The sequence below is a fragment of the Lactuca serriola genome, chromosome 4, assembly GCF_051521515.1.
Source record: "Lactuca serriola cultivar US96UC23 chromosome 4, Lser_US96UC23_V15, whole genome shotgun sequence".
NCBI lineage: Eukaryota > Viridiplantae > Streptophyta > Magnoliopsida > Asterales > Asteraceae > Lactuca > Lactuca serriola.
Genome location: NC_136411.1, coordinates 365,886,591 through 365,902,988, shown reverse-complemented (window position 1 = coordinate 365,902,988; position 16,398 = coordinate 365,886,591).

Here is a 16,398-nt window from a genome sequence, read left to right as displayed (position 1 = left end):
TCGACAATGGGTAATGGTTTTTCACCGTCAACTTGTTCAACTCCAGGTAATCAATGCACATCCGACATGAACCATCCTTCTTTCTGATAAAAAGGATTGGTGCCCCCAAGGAGAACTGCTTGGCCATTAAACCTTTTTCCTAACAGCTCCTGCAAATGAGAGGATAACTGCTGCATCTCAGAAGGTGCAAGACGGTACGGTGCCTTGGCGATCGGCGGCGCACCTGAAATCAGATCTATTCGAAAATCCACTTGCCTCGCAAGAGGCACACCCAGTAACTCCTCGGGAAAAACATCAAGAAAATCATATACCACTAGAACATCAGAAATATAGGTTGATCCCTTCTCCTCAACCCGGGAATCCACTACATATGCCAGATAACCCATACACCCATGCTACAAACTTTGTCTTGCTCTGGCGGCAGAACATAAGGCTAATCCCGACCTAGTACCCTCGCCGTAGATGGTCAGAACTCCCCCTAGGGCTTCAAACCGTCACCAAATGACACTCACAGTCAATCAAAGCCGTGAACCGGCTCAACCAATCTATACCCATAATTACACAAACACCTCCCATCGCAATAGGGATAAGATCTATCGGATAACCAACACCGAAGATCTCCAATACACAACCCCGATAGATATTAGTAGTAAAGACTAGACACTCATCAGGTATCGATACTCTCAAGGGCATGCTCAAGACTTCTCGCATAATACTGAAACTGCGACAAAATGATGACGACACAAACGATCGACTCGCACCTGAGTCAAACAACACAAGCACATGCATATAATTCACAAGAAAAGTACATACACAACTGATAATATAAGCAACATAAATAAATCAACAGAAATATAAAGAACACGTACCAACCATGACGCCTGGAGTTGTACGAGCCTCCTCTGCTGTCAACTGAAATGATCTCCCTTGAGCCCTCGGTACCTCGACCTTCCCCTGCTGGCCATCATTGATACACAGGGTCACGAGGGCCAGAGTCTGAACCAACCTAGATGCAAACTGAGGACACTCCGCCCTCATCTGACCCATCTGGTTGCAATTGAAGCAAACCCAAAATCCATTGGGGAAATGGGTGTGATGGATCAAATATCTATCCCTCCCTAGCCAAATGCCCCTCCTTGCCACACAGGTAGCAAGCCGATCCTGATTGACAGGATCCCTCATGTCCCTTTCTGCACTTTCCGCAAGTGTGGCCCTTGTGGCCTCTAACTCTCTGATCAGCGGTCTTGGGACGCTTACTCGCCAACTGCAACTGTACTGGCCTCCTATCTCTCCCATAGGTCTCCCTCACTTCTCCAGCCTGGGTCTCCAACTCAATCTCTCTCATCCTAGCATTGGTCTATAGCTCATGCAATGTCCGATATGTGGTGTTCGCCACAAACTCACATATATTTCTCCTCAAAATACTCAAATACTGAATCACGTGGGCCTGCTCTATGGACACCTGCTCAGGGCAAAACAAGGCCCTCTCATGAAACATCCTGGTGATCTTAGTCACCGTGTCTGTCTTATGCTTGAGAGACAAGAAGTCTTGGGCCAAACTTTCCCGCTCAACCACAGGTACAAACTCATTCTTGCACATCTCAGTAAACCTCTCTCAAGTCACCGTAGTGTGCTCTGTAATAGTGTAATTAGATGTCACATACTTCCACCAATCCTTCTCCCCCAAACGAAGTAGGTTCAGTACGAAATGAACCCTCAGATTCTCCGAACAGGAGCAAGTATAAAAACATCCCTCAACGTAATAGATCCATACCATAATAGTAATCGGATCCTGGGTCCCATCAAACTCGGGTGGCTTCGTGCTGTTGAACTCTCGGTACCAAACGAATCACCCCCTGTGGTCTCACAGCAGCAACAACTGTACAACAACAACCTCAATGACAGCAACATAGCGCTCATCAAAAGTCTCAATCAGTGTGGTCTTGATAGACCCAAACATCTCTGGAATAGCCCATCTAATTGTTGCAGCCACCTCCGCGGCTATAATCATGTGGATCTCATCATCGCTGGCACTCGGCTTCTCGGGGTTGCTGGGGCCTAAACCTCGGGTAACCACCATACTGATACACACAAGAAAATCATTAGAAATCAGACTAAAGCCCATAACTGACACCCACACACTCTTATAAGCTCCTTAACTCCTTGAGGTTCCTCCTCGAGCTGCGTATGAATCCAGTGCTTCCAGTAGTATGGGCCCAATACTATCTTCTACACCAACCCGTATTTGTCTCAAGTCATCCCCTCCGGACCCTAAGTCATAAGGACTTTACTTCCTCAAATAAACTATTGACTCACCCTGCTGGTTCCCTAGAACCACGACTAAACATCTAGATACTAACTCTAGACTACTCTCCTACACTGCTCTGCCTCAAGAGATCTCCGATGTCATCGCCATTTGCTCCGTGTATGCCAATTGTACTTAATACGAGACTCAATAGACATTCGAATAAATGATCCAATCTCAAATCCACAACCAAGCAAGGAACAGGAAGAAAGGCTAAATCAGGCATTCTAAGGCTATAAAATTGTAACTATGTACAGTTATTTAGCTTACACTAAGCAAATAATAATGACAAATTCAATCTTATAAAAATGAACTCCTAGGCTAAGGCATCACAAACCAGGAAACATTACCACACCATTTCTACATGCTTCCTTAGCCTACCACTAACTAGCATGCAATTTTACTAGCTAATAATATATCTGCTCTGCACTACTCATAATATAGATTGGGGTATCTTGGAATCACCCAGAGGATCATCCAGATCCCTCAAACTAGGGCTCTGATACCAAATTGTAACACCTCAGATTTTAGACCATTTTTTTTCATTTTTATGTTAGCAAAATTAAGGTTTCACAAGCCAAGTAATCAAATACATAATTATCCAAAACAACCATTATCGCAAAATATTAGAGTTCACAAACTGTCCTAGTAGTAAATGTCCCAGCGAGTGTGTATAATGAGACCTTCACCTTCCCGTGGTCCTTAGAAGTACATGCTACATATAAATCAACAACTGTAAGCATGAAGCTTAGTGTGTAACATCCCAAAATTCAAAGCCAAAAATTTCATTTTTTAAATAAGTTATTACATAAATCCATCAGTATAAAAACATTCATAATAATGTCTCGTGTCAAACCAAAGTGTCAGTAATCAACATATTATCATAAAACCATATCAGAGTGTAATCCCAAGGATCTCATATGCGGAAAATATAGTGTGATGCGCTGCGATTGAGCCGACTCCTTTCCTTTGAAAACCAAGCGCCTGAAACCAAAACTACAAACCGTAAGCACGAAGCTTAGTGAGTTCCCCCATCATACCACATACAACATAATACCATCGGTATCTTTCAACCGGTAACTGCTATCGGTATCTTTCAACCGGTATCCGACATCGGTATATTTCAACCGGTATCCGCCATCGGTATCTTTCAACCAGTAACCGGGGACTATTTCACCCCTACCACCATCACATAATAATATATCATAAACATACTGTTCACATACTAATATCATAACATACTGATCACATACTAACATCATAACATATCGATCACATACTAACATCATAACATACCGATCACAACTAACATCATAACGTAAAGAAACAGATAAGCATTGCATGGGTTCTGTATACCCCTTCGGTATCTTTCAACCGGTAACTGCCATCGATATCTTTTAATTGGTAACTGCCATCGGTATCTTTCAACCGGTAATTGGGGACTATTTCACCCCTACCACTATCACATAATAACGTATCATGATCATACAGCTAGGCATGCATGGGTACTGCCTACCATTTTGGTATCTTTCAACCGGTAATTGGGGCTATAACACCCCTACTATTACTAACACCTGGCATCCTAGCATATAAGGCATATCTCATAAGCATATCACATAAGCATATCACATAAGCATACCAAGATAATTATCACAAAGACAATTATCTACCAACTACCCCTGTTGGTGGGCCGACATTGTGACCTTAGACCCACCCCTGCTGGAAGGTAACTCACCTCACCCTACTGACGTCCCGCAGACTCAATCCCACACTGCTGAAGTCCCGCAGACCCAGCCCCAGCTGCTGGATGACAGATTCCCGAACTTTCGACACCAAAATAACACCCAATTAATAATTGGGTCTTAACGCATAACCATAAATACATACTTGGATAATTACTACATTACCCCAAGGTTGGCTTTATTCAAGCCCAAGGCCCAATCCAAAGGCCCAAAAGTCAACTATGAGTCAAAGTCCCAACATATGGCCCAATTTTCCAAATTGGGCCCAAACCTTTATAAGGTCTTACCATAAGGCCCAACCAAAAGTCCAGTCCAACATTTGACCTTCTAATGGCCCAATATCACATAATCATAAAGGCCCAAACAATGGCCCATCCATGGCCCAATTTTCCAAATTGGGCCCAAACCCCTTACATGGGCCTTACCCTATGCCCATTAAATATTCTAGTCCATTTGCTTGACTTTGGATGGCCTATTAATGACGCAATCAGCAAGGCCCAACAATACACCCATGTGAAATTAGGGTTTCACATAAAATGACGATTAGGGTTAAGTGTTTCTCACTTAACCCATTAAGGACTTAATCCATTAAGGACTTAATCCATTAAGTCCATCATTCTTCTAAATAAATCATATGGTATGATTGGGCTTAATCACACAATTCCATTATTCCAATGGCCCACAAGTGGGTCTCAATAAGTCCAAGCCCATAAATCCAATATTAGGGTTTTCTAAACCCTAATTAGGGTTTCCAACCCCATTTTAGCCCAATAGGCCCAAAACCAAGTCCTTAAACCCATAAGGGTTTTCCTTAGGTCAATTTGGCTTATTACACCCATTAGTCACATGTTTGGGCTTTTGGGTCCATTAGGGCTTTATTGGGCCTATTAGGCCCACTAGAATATCATTGAGTCCATTAGAATTTGCATTGGGTCAATTTGAGTCCATTAGACCCATTAGGGCTTTCACTAAGCCCATTAAGGATTCTTTGGGCCCATATGAGCTTACAAGGCCCATTAGGGTTTCAAGCACCCTTCCCAAACGAATCAACTCACGAGGCAAACACACCGCCACCCGCCATGGCGGTCGGTGGCGGCAGCCACCACCCTATGGTGGTGGTTAGGGTTTCTTTCTCATTATTCCATTTCCAATTACATTTTACAAGGCTAAATCTGAAGATGACACACACACTTAACAAAATAAGCACACACATGGTGGCAGCCACCACCTTACGGTGGTGGTGGTGGCTATTCTTGGTATTCCAACATGACAAAACACACTCACATAAACTTCAGATTGCATCCAACACTCCAGCCACCCACCAGACGGCTCAAGGTGGCGGCAACAACACAAAAACGATAGCAGCAACAGCGGTTATGACGACAGCCACCACCTCACGGTGGTGGTGGTTTTTCTTCGTCCCTAGCCGAGCAAACGAACAACAACCACAGCCCACCCCCCAAGCTTGCAACCCACGAGCTGAAGCACACCAAAACTGCCTCTTCGGATTAGCAAATGATGACGGGCAGGGGAGGAGAAGAAGAACTAAGTGACGGCGGCGCTTCGATGGTCATGAAAATGGACGCAACAGCGACGCTTTCGATGGAGAAGAAGTGAAGACAGCAAGGTTGTGCATGTCAGCGCTCAACAACGTAAAAGGTGGGACGGCGGCGGTCGACTTGGACTCGTCAGATCAGAAAAGCACGAAGAAAGGGAGTGGCAACAATGTAACAGTGGGACGGTGGTGCTCCGATCCCGGCTTCTCTTCTCGTCGGAATGATAGCAGCGACCACAGCAAGGCGGCACGGCTGTGGTGGCAGATGAACTGAGCCATCGGACTCGGTGTAACAACCGACGACTGATGAGGGATGCATAAGGGTGGGTGACGGCTGCCTCTCATCTTAGGGTTAGGGTTTGATGACTAAAGGATTTATATACCCGATCCATACACATCTTTCCCATACTTACAATCTGGTCCCTCCCCTTGGGATCTTTTCAAATCTAATCCAATAATTAGCCTTTAGACCCCGACTTCTAAAATTCTTTTCATAATAAACCCCCAAAATTTCTAAACAGCCCCTAATATCGTAATTATGTCATATTCAGCCCCTCCACCTCTTTTCCTTTTTAATTATATCCAACTAATTACCATGGGGTCCCTGTCTTCATATATATTTATAAAATGAGTCCCAAACCCACGCTTTTAACCCCCTCAAACCCAACACATTGAATATATAATTATTTATTTTAGGCTACCATTCGTTCATTAATTTATTTATTTAACTAATAAATAAACAGGTGTTACGACTCTGCCCCACTTAAATTAGATTTCGTCCTCGAAATCATTCCTTATCTTTCCTTACACACCCAACCACTCTAGTATCATGTTCACCATTCTGGGCACACCCTAGCCTTCCCAGGGTAGCCATGGCCAACCCTCGTAAAGCCCTACAATCCGCAGGTGAATGAATTCCTTGCAACAAGGTAACATTTACTCGATCTGAATCTACTGTCTTGAGATGGTCTGAATCCCTGGCAGACCACTCATATTGAATCATTATCGTTGGAACCAGTCCACTTTATCCTTCAATCGGCTACTCAATTTACGATAACTCGAGGTTCCGATTATAAAATAGGATCACCGACCTAATTATCGCTGCAGATCACTTGTACCTGGCCAAGGCTTAGATACTCCTGCTGTGAGTGACTTATCATTCCGCAATAAACCAGCTATTCCGTGTGTACTTGTAACCTAAGACACAAGTACTAATACTGCCCAGACGCTGAAACTGCCCGAACACTGAAGTTCCTGAAGCAGTATGTTGCCAGACGGTTGTTTTCCAAAATCTAATGAGACCTCCCTGGTCCCCATTCGTTCACTAATTATCTGAAATATCGGGTTCCTGCCCGGCTGTGGAGCCAACGGACTCCCACTTAGTCGCCTTACACGACTTCTGAACGAAATCCTTCTCTGGAACTAGTTGCCACCAGTTATCATGCCACCGAGGCTCTAACAACCTCCTAATCTAACCAATCGGTTCCATGCGTCGCATCCTGTCATCATCCCATCCAAGTCTAAAAGTGATTGCTACCTAACCAATGGTAGACTCACATCACAAACGCCCTTAAGCAGTCCATTACTTCCCTGATCTCATAATTGTAGTGGCGTTCATACAGTCTTATCACTTGCTCAACCAGATCTAATCCATCTGAGTAATACCGAAATCCAATAGGTGGATTTCCATATCCTCACTACTACACCCGAACTGGTGTGTACTACTGTTCCTTCCGCGTTCTAACAACACGCTCATGCCATCTACCAACCTAGTGAATGCTACGGCTACACCCGCAGTCTCACGATACTATCACTATCTGACTGCTAGTGAATGCTACGGCTACCCCCGTAGTCTTACAACACTTCCCATGCTAACTAACCACTGGTGGATGCTACGGCTACCCCCATCGTCTTACAACACCTCCCATACTAACTGATCGCTAATGAATGCTACGGATACCCCCGTAGTCTTACAACACTTTCCATGCTACCTGATCGCTAGTGAATGCTACGGCTACCCCCACAGTCATACAACACGTTCCAAACCGGTTCGAACACGCACTCGACCTAACACACCACTACACTTGAGTCCTAACCAGAACTCTAACCTGGTTCCCAAAACCTGCTATCACGTGACCCCACTACATCAGTACCACACCCACTCCCGTGATCAAAGCGTCACAGTAAACCACAAAATCATCTACACCCTCTGGCCGGGTGAGAATCGGTGCCTCGCACAACCGCTGTCTGAGAGCCTCGAAGGCTGCCTGTTGTCCAGGCCCCCAGCGAAGGGCCACCGACATCTTAGTCAGTCAGGTCAAAGGACCCACAATCTCGGAGAAGTCCCGTAAAAACCTCAAATTATAACTCGCTAGACCCAGGAAACTCCGAATCTCGGTTGGAGACCTCGGAATCTCCCACTGCATAACTGCCTTTATCTCAGCTGGATCAACGAGAATGCCCTTCTGGTTGACAAGGTGCCCAAGAGATTGCACCTCGCGCAACCAGAACTCACAGTTAAAGAACTTTATAAAAAGTCTCTCCCCCACTTATATTCGACTAAGTCTTCACATTACATGAGAATTGAAGGATTTCCAATCCTCCTCGCTTTCTAATACCCCACTGATGACAACCTGTGCCTGCCCATGCTAGCGTTTAATCACCGATTAAACCTTGAGATCTCCCATCCTTGGAAATCTAGATGAGTACTCTTGAAATCTGATCCCCTTCTGCTGACATGACCAACCCTGCTACCGTGTAGCAGCCTAAACCCTTGGAGTGACAAACTCCCTCGTGTACCTTCTCGTACGTGTTGCACTCACTCAGGCCCTGCTGACCTTTCACCCGATGATCAGAAGTCATGGGTCTCTTCCCGGGACCCTCTATTATACGCACCTGGCACGCACCTCTCTTTCCAAGGTGCTCCCAAATCGATTCCGCATCTGCAACTCTTGGAAATCATATCCTTCAGGGTCTGACACCCTGTCCCGCTCACTAACTCGCTTGCCAATGGCTAAGCTGCAACAACTAGAACATCCTCTGTCCCCACACTGGGTCACAAACTCTTCCCTGAAGCTTCTTAGATTCTCCAAGACTCTCACTGATTCGAGTATGGATCCTGTGCTTTCAATAGTACGGGCCCAATACTACCTTCCACACCTATCCATACTTTCCTCAGCAATCCTCCCGAATCCTCCAAGTCACTTCCTCAACTGGTACACCTAAGTCTCACTGAACCTCACTACTAACCCACTAAGCATATCCTAGGCTTTCTTACGTTCCCGTACTCACCCAGTCCTCAGCTGCTAAAGACTTCCCATTAATGTCAACTACTTACCTCATGAATATAGCCATTCGCGACTTAGCATATTCACTTAGTAGCTAGCTCTCATTACTAAGAGTCCCTCAAAGCACCAAGCAAACAACTTTCAGACAATGGAAAATCTCACCAACATATTCCAATCAGATTAGTCTATCCTCTTGTTAGGGATCTATACTAGCATGTAACTACAAAGGCTCATACAATCAGGCATAACCTAAACAAGCTATCCTATCACTGACTGATCAGTACTATCATGTAATTCAACAAGCACATATAGCAGGCATATAAGGTATCTTCCTAGATCCTTAGCCCTAGTCTAGCATGCACTTCTCATAATCATATCATAACAGAACATTATAGGTATCTTGGGGAAAAACTTACTTGAGCTTGGCTGATTGCACGCATCACACACCTTGTTCTTTTCAAAGCTCTTTTCTCCGTCAAAATTCTTTTTATAAAATGATTTTCTTTTGACAAATTTAATACCAGGCCCTCAGTTTGAGTCCAGACACACCCGAGAGTGTGTCTGAATCCCTCAAACCAAGGCTCTGATACCAACTTGTAACATCCCAAAATTCAAGGCCAAAAATTTCATTTTTAAATAAGTTATTACATAAATCCATCAGTATAAAAACATTCATAATAATGTCTCGTGTCAAACCAAAGTGTCAGTAATCAACATATTATCATAAAACCATATCAGAGTGTAATCCCAAGGATCTCATATGCGGAAAATATAGTGTGATGCACTGCGATCGAGCTAACTCCTTTCCTTTGAAAACCAAGCGCCTGAAACCAAAACTGTAAACCATAAGCACGAAGCTTAGTGAGTTCCCCTATCATACCACATACCACATAATACCATCGGTATCTTTCAACCGGTAACTGCCATCGGTATCTTTCAACCGGTATCCGACATTGGTATCTTTCAACCGGTATCCGGGGACTATTTCACCCCTACCACCATCACATAATAATATATCATAAACATACTATTCACATACTAATATCATAACATACTGATCACATACTAACATCATAACATATCGATCACATACTAACATCATAACATACCGATCACATACTAACATCATAACGTAAACAAACAGATAAGCATTGCATGGGTTCTGTATACCCCTTCGGTATCTTTCAACCGGTAACTGCCATCAGTATCTTTCAACCGTTAACTGCCATCGGTATCTTTCAACCGGTAATCGGGGACTATTTCACCCCTACCACTATCACATAATAACGTATCATGATCATACAGCTAGGGATGCATGAGTACTGCATACCCTTTCGGTATCTTTCAACCGGTAATTGGGGCTATAACACCCCTACTATTACTAACACCTGGCATCCTAGCATATAAGGCATATCTCATAAGCATATCACATAAGCATACCAAGATAATTATCACAAAGACAATTATCTACCAACTACCCCTGTTGGTGGGCCGACATTGTGGCCTTAGACCCACCCCTGCTGGAAGGTAACTCACCTCACAGTGCTGACGTCCCGCAGACTCAATCCCACACTGCTGAAGTCCCGCAGACCCAACCCCAGCTGCTGGATGACAGATTCCCGAACTGTCGACACCAAAATAACACCCAATTAATAATTGGGTCCCAACGCATAACCATAAATACATACTTGGATAATTACTACATTACCCCAAGGTTGGCTTTATTCAAGCCCAAGGCCCAATCCAAAGGCCCAAAAGTCAACTATGAGTCAAAGTCCCAACATATGGCCCAATTTTCCAAATTGGGCCCAAACCTTTATAAGGTCTTACCATAAGGCCCAACCAAAAGTCCAGTCCAACATTTGACCTTCTAATGGCCCAATATCACATAATCATAAAGGGCCAAACTATGGCCCATCTATGGCCCAATTTTCCAAATTGGGCCCAAACCCCTTACATGGGCCTTACCCTAGGCCCATTAAATATTCTAGTCCATTTGCTTGACTTTGGATGGCCTATTAATGACGCAATCAGCAAGGCCCAACAATACACCCATGCAAAATTAGGGTTTCACATAAAATGATGATTAGGGTTAAGTGTTTCTCACTTAACCCATTAAGGAATTAATCCATTAAGTCCATCATTCTTCTAAATAAATCATATGGTATGATTGGGCTTAATCACACAATTCCATTATTCCAATGGCCCATAAGTGGGTCTCAATAAGTCCAAGCCCATAAATCCAATATTAGGGTTTTCTAAACCCTAATTAGGGTTTCCAACCCTATCTTAGCCCAATAGGCCCAAAACCAAGTCCTTAAACCCATAAGGGTTTTCCTTAGGTCAATTTGGCTTATTACACCCATTAGTCACATGTTTGGGCTTTTGGGTCCATTAGGGCTTTATTGGGCCTATTAGGCCCACTAGAATATCATTGAGTCCATTAGGATTTGCATTGGGTCAATTTGAGTCCATTAGACCCATTAGGGTTTTCACTAAGCCCATTAAGGCTTCTTTGGGCCTATATGAGCTTACAAGGCCCATTAGGGTTTCAAGCACCCTTCCCAAACAAATCAACTCACGAGGCAAACACACCGCCACTCGACATGGCAGTCGGTGGCAGCAGCCACCACCCTACGGTGGTGGTTAGGGTTTCTTTCTCATTATTCCGTTTTCAATTCCGTTTTACAAGGCTAAATCTCAAGATGACACACACACAAACTAAACAAAATAAGCACACACATGGTGGCAGCCACCACCTCACGGTGGTGGTGGTGGCTGTTCTTGGTATTCCAACTAGACAAAACACACGCTCATAAACTTCAGATTGCATCCAACACTACAGCCACCCACCTGAAGGCTCAAGGTGGCAGCAACAACGCAAAAACGGCAGCAGCAGTAGCAGCGGTTACGACGATAGCTACCACCTCACAGTGGTGGCAGTGGTTTTTCTTTGTCCCCAGCCGAGCAAACGAACAACAACAGCAACCCACCCCCAAGCTTGCAACCCACGAGCTGAAGCACACCAAAACTGTCTCTTCGGATTCGTAAGTGATGACGGGTACGGGCGGAGAAGAAGAACTAAGCGAAGGCGGCGCTTCGATGGTCACGAAAATGGACGCAGCAGCGACGCTTTCGGTGGAGAAGAAGTGAAGGCAACAAGGTTGTGCATGTCAGCGCTCAACAACGTAAAAGGTGGGACGGCGGCGGTCGAATCGGACTCGTCAGATCAGAAATACACGAAGAAATTGAGTGGCGGCAATGTAACAGTGGGATGTTGGTGCTCCGATCCTGGCTTCTCTTCTCGTCGGAATGATAGCAGCGACCACAGCAAGGCGGCACGACTGTGGTGGCGGATGAACTGAGCCATCGGACTCGGTGTAGCAGCCGACGGCTGATGAGGGAAGCATAAGGGTGGGTGACGGCTGCCTCTCATCTTAGGGTTAGGGTTTGATGACTAAAGGATTTATATACCCGATCCATACACATCTTTCCCATACTTACAATTCAGGTCCCTCCCCTTGGGATCTTTTCAAATCTAATCCAATAATTACCCTTTAAACCACGACTTCTAAAATCCTTTTCATAATAAACCCCCAAAATTTCTAAACAACCCCTAATATCATAATTATGACATATTCAGCCCCTCCACCTCTTTTCCTTTTTAATTTAAATCCAATTAATTACCATGGGGTCCCTGTCTTCATATATATTTATAAAATGAGTTCCAAACCCACACTTTTAACCCCCGACTTCTAAAAATGTGGCAATTAACTCCTCGAACCCAACACCCTGAATATATAATTATTTATTTTAGGCTACCATTCGTTCATTAATTTATTTATTTAACTAATATATAAACGGGTGTTACATAGTGAGTTCCCAAGATACCACATACATCACAACATAATAAATAGTTATGGGTTATTAGCAACCTTGGGGACTATCAACAATCCCAGTAGGCTAACAGTACCCCCTATGGGCTATCAACAACCCTGGAGACTATCAGCAATCCCAGTAGGCTAACAGTACGCCCTGTGGTCTATTAGCAACCCTGGGGACTATCAGCAATCCCATTATGATAACAAATAGATCCAACTAGTCATCGCAGATACAACTATTCTACCACACAAGTGATAATAAGTGAGGAGACTCAGCTGATACTGACGACATGTAAACCTCACACCTGAACTGTGGGAACTAGACTCCGCCTAATCAACGAAATAATTAACCCTAATTAATAATTAAGGTTCAAAACTCAACTCGCGAGTCCAAATCCCACAACTAAGTTCTCTAAGGGAAAAAGATCGTTTTTCCCTTCCCATGGTCCAAAACCCTAAATCTTAACCAAAGGTGAAAAGTCAACTGCCCAGTGCATACTCTGGGCGTACCTCTTCTTACACGGGGCGTACAAATGGAAAAACAAATGGTCGAGGTCGGAACCGGCTATGCGGGGCGTAGCCAGGAGTACACACGATGTACTCCGTCTGTCTCGACTTTTCAACTTTGTATCTCAATCCATTAAGACATCTAACCCCCAACTTCAGATCTAACCATCCTAAGGTGTCTTATTCCATAAAGTCATCGACTTTAAGCCTTTGCATGGCTAGAAAAGTCCTAATGTAACAAACTTAAGCTTCCAACACATTATAAGCTACTTTGGTTATGCATGAGCCATATGAATTGATCAAGCAATCTTGGGACAAAAGTTCATAAAACTTCAACCATGTAGATATAATGGAAAAATTATCAATGTATAAACTTTATACTTGAAAATGATGCACCAAGAGGAAAGGTTCCTTGATCTACAAGCTTGCTAGCACCCACTACTCCCTAGTCTCCTTCGTCAACTAGATCCACCAAAAACACTCAATAAGCTCACAAGACTCATACAAGCAACTTAAACTCAGAATTACGGTTTAAGGAGGGAATGGTGGCTGATAAGAATGATCAAATGGGGACATAATGTTGTTTAAATAGGGAACAACCCTTAAGATTTGGGTTTGGAGTATGGGCTAGTATGCTCTGTGTACGTTACGTACGCTCAACATACTAGTGGATCACCCGTGATTCCAAGTTGCATGAGTACGTTATGCATACTCTTAAGTACGCCCTGCCTACGACCACAAATGCAAGCTTTTTTCCTCAAGGGACTAATTGTGCAACTTATGATAAAGATAAAAGCAATACTAAAAATATCTGATATTGGGATGTTACACATATCATATAACATACATGCAAGAGTCACACAGATAACTAGCATCCTGATCGTAATAAGCCTTGTTTCGACATTGGTGCCTTCGACCCACCAAGCACAGTGAGGAAACTCGCCTCAAGCTGTTGAATATCTCAAATAAAAGCTCGGACCGTCGATCCGGAAAAATCCTTGTGCTAACCAATCAAATAAAATCCAATTAATAATTGGTCCATATCATATAAATGGAATCCATGTCCGATTGTCCAACACTCAGGGTAAAAGTACATTTTCCCTTTCCTCACTTGGCCCAAAATCTAAGGCCCAATTTAATAAAACCAAAAAGCCCAATATGGCCCAACTTCCTAATTGGGCCCAAAACCCATCATGGGCCTAATCCAAGAAGGGCTAATGACTAGAAATGGCCCAAAATTAGAAGGCTAATGGCCCAATAGCGCTCAAAACTCTTCTAGCCTAAAAGTGACCCAAACCGAAAAATCAATCGAAGCCAAGGCTGCTGAGTACCCCCGACATATTCAGGCTTACACCCCGTGTTCTACCTCGATGGCTAGTACACACAAAATACAAGTTGGGTACGCCCAACGTACGATGTAGTTGACAACCTTCATCATTAAGTGCTTAAATGATTAAGCCATTACGTCCAAGTCTCATATCTAGTCCCTAATGATGTCTTAACACGTAAAGTTGGCAACTTTACTCCCATGCATGATTTAATGGGTCCCATGTGACATATCCATTTTTACGGCCAGAAAGACCGATTTCGTTTATGCTTTTTTAATAAAAATCAGAGTAACTTCTTAAAAAAATGTTGCGGAATTTGTTCCCAAAACAAAATATGATATAAATTTATCAAAGCATTTCTTAAAGAAATGTATTTTCATTACATTAGAAAAACTTGGGATTTCAATCATCGATACAGACCATAATCATAAACCAAAAGAAATAAACATCTTAGGCCACAAAACATAATCTGGCCTCAAATCCATAATCACTCGTCAAGTCATCCAACTATGCTTTTTTCCACTACCTGTAATACAAGAAACTGAGTGGGTCAGGCTGGGGAGCCTGGTGAGCATATAGGGTTTTCAAACCACAAAATATAAGTTTATTATTTTCAATAATCATTAACCCGATTACCCGTTCCCGTTATCCTCACCTTACGTCCCTAAAGCATCTATCATAAGGGACCTATCCTAATGAATTTCATCGGGATGGACACTACTGCTAAGGGGATACCTCAACCATAAGTGTCCGTAAGGCAACCATGGGGGGGGGATGGAGTACACCGGTGAACACTTCGTTCACAAACACCTACAGGTTGCGAGCCTGCTAGCGTTCCACTAGACTTCCTAGAAAAGTCTGTGGTTGTCATCCATACTCCGCTAGATGACTAGAACAACGTCAACATTAAGGCCTCTCATCATTTTATTTCACCACACACCAACCATTTTATCTACCCATGTTCTACCCAACATTTTTGTAGATATAAAATACATACATGGTCCAGATCTGTAAAATAAAGCTTACATCTTTTATCCAGCATAACTTTTAAAGCATAAAATACATATATAGTCTAGATCTGAAAAACAATGTTTACATCCTTCATCCAACATAACTTTCAAAGCAAAAAATATTTATACGGTCCAGATCTGAAGAAAGAGTTCAGATCTGAAGGAAAGAAGTTCAGATCTTTCATCCAACATAGATCGCAAAGTATACAGTTTAGATCTGAAGAAGAAGTTAAGATTTGAGATGAAAAAGTGTAGATATGAAGGAAAAAGTTTCAGATCTGAAAGAAAGAAGTATATATCTTTCATCCAACAAACATCTCAGGTAAACAGTTAACATATATATATATATATATATATATATATATATATATATATATGTATGTATGTATATATATATACACATAACACATAATTTATATATAAATACTTCATATCTATGTGTAACATGAAAGTGACTATACACTCACTTGATACGGGGTGATTCGGACAACACTTTGCTTCTTAAAATAATCTTCTTTGACAAAACCGAGAAGTTTGCTTGAAAACCGGGCTCCGCACGGGAAGAGTTTCAATCCGAAAAACTCTTTTTCTCGGAGCCTTCGGGCTCTCTGAGGCCTTCTTTTATTGCTAGGAGGTTTACATAGGATTAGTAGGGGGTTAAGGAGGTAGTGAGAGAAAGTATTGAGAGAAAGGAGTGGTAAATTGGTGAAGAAATATGGCAGCCCTCGGCCTCCTTTTATATCCTGCGAGGCCTCGGTACGCTGGGCGTACCTTGGACCTACG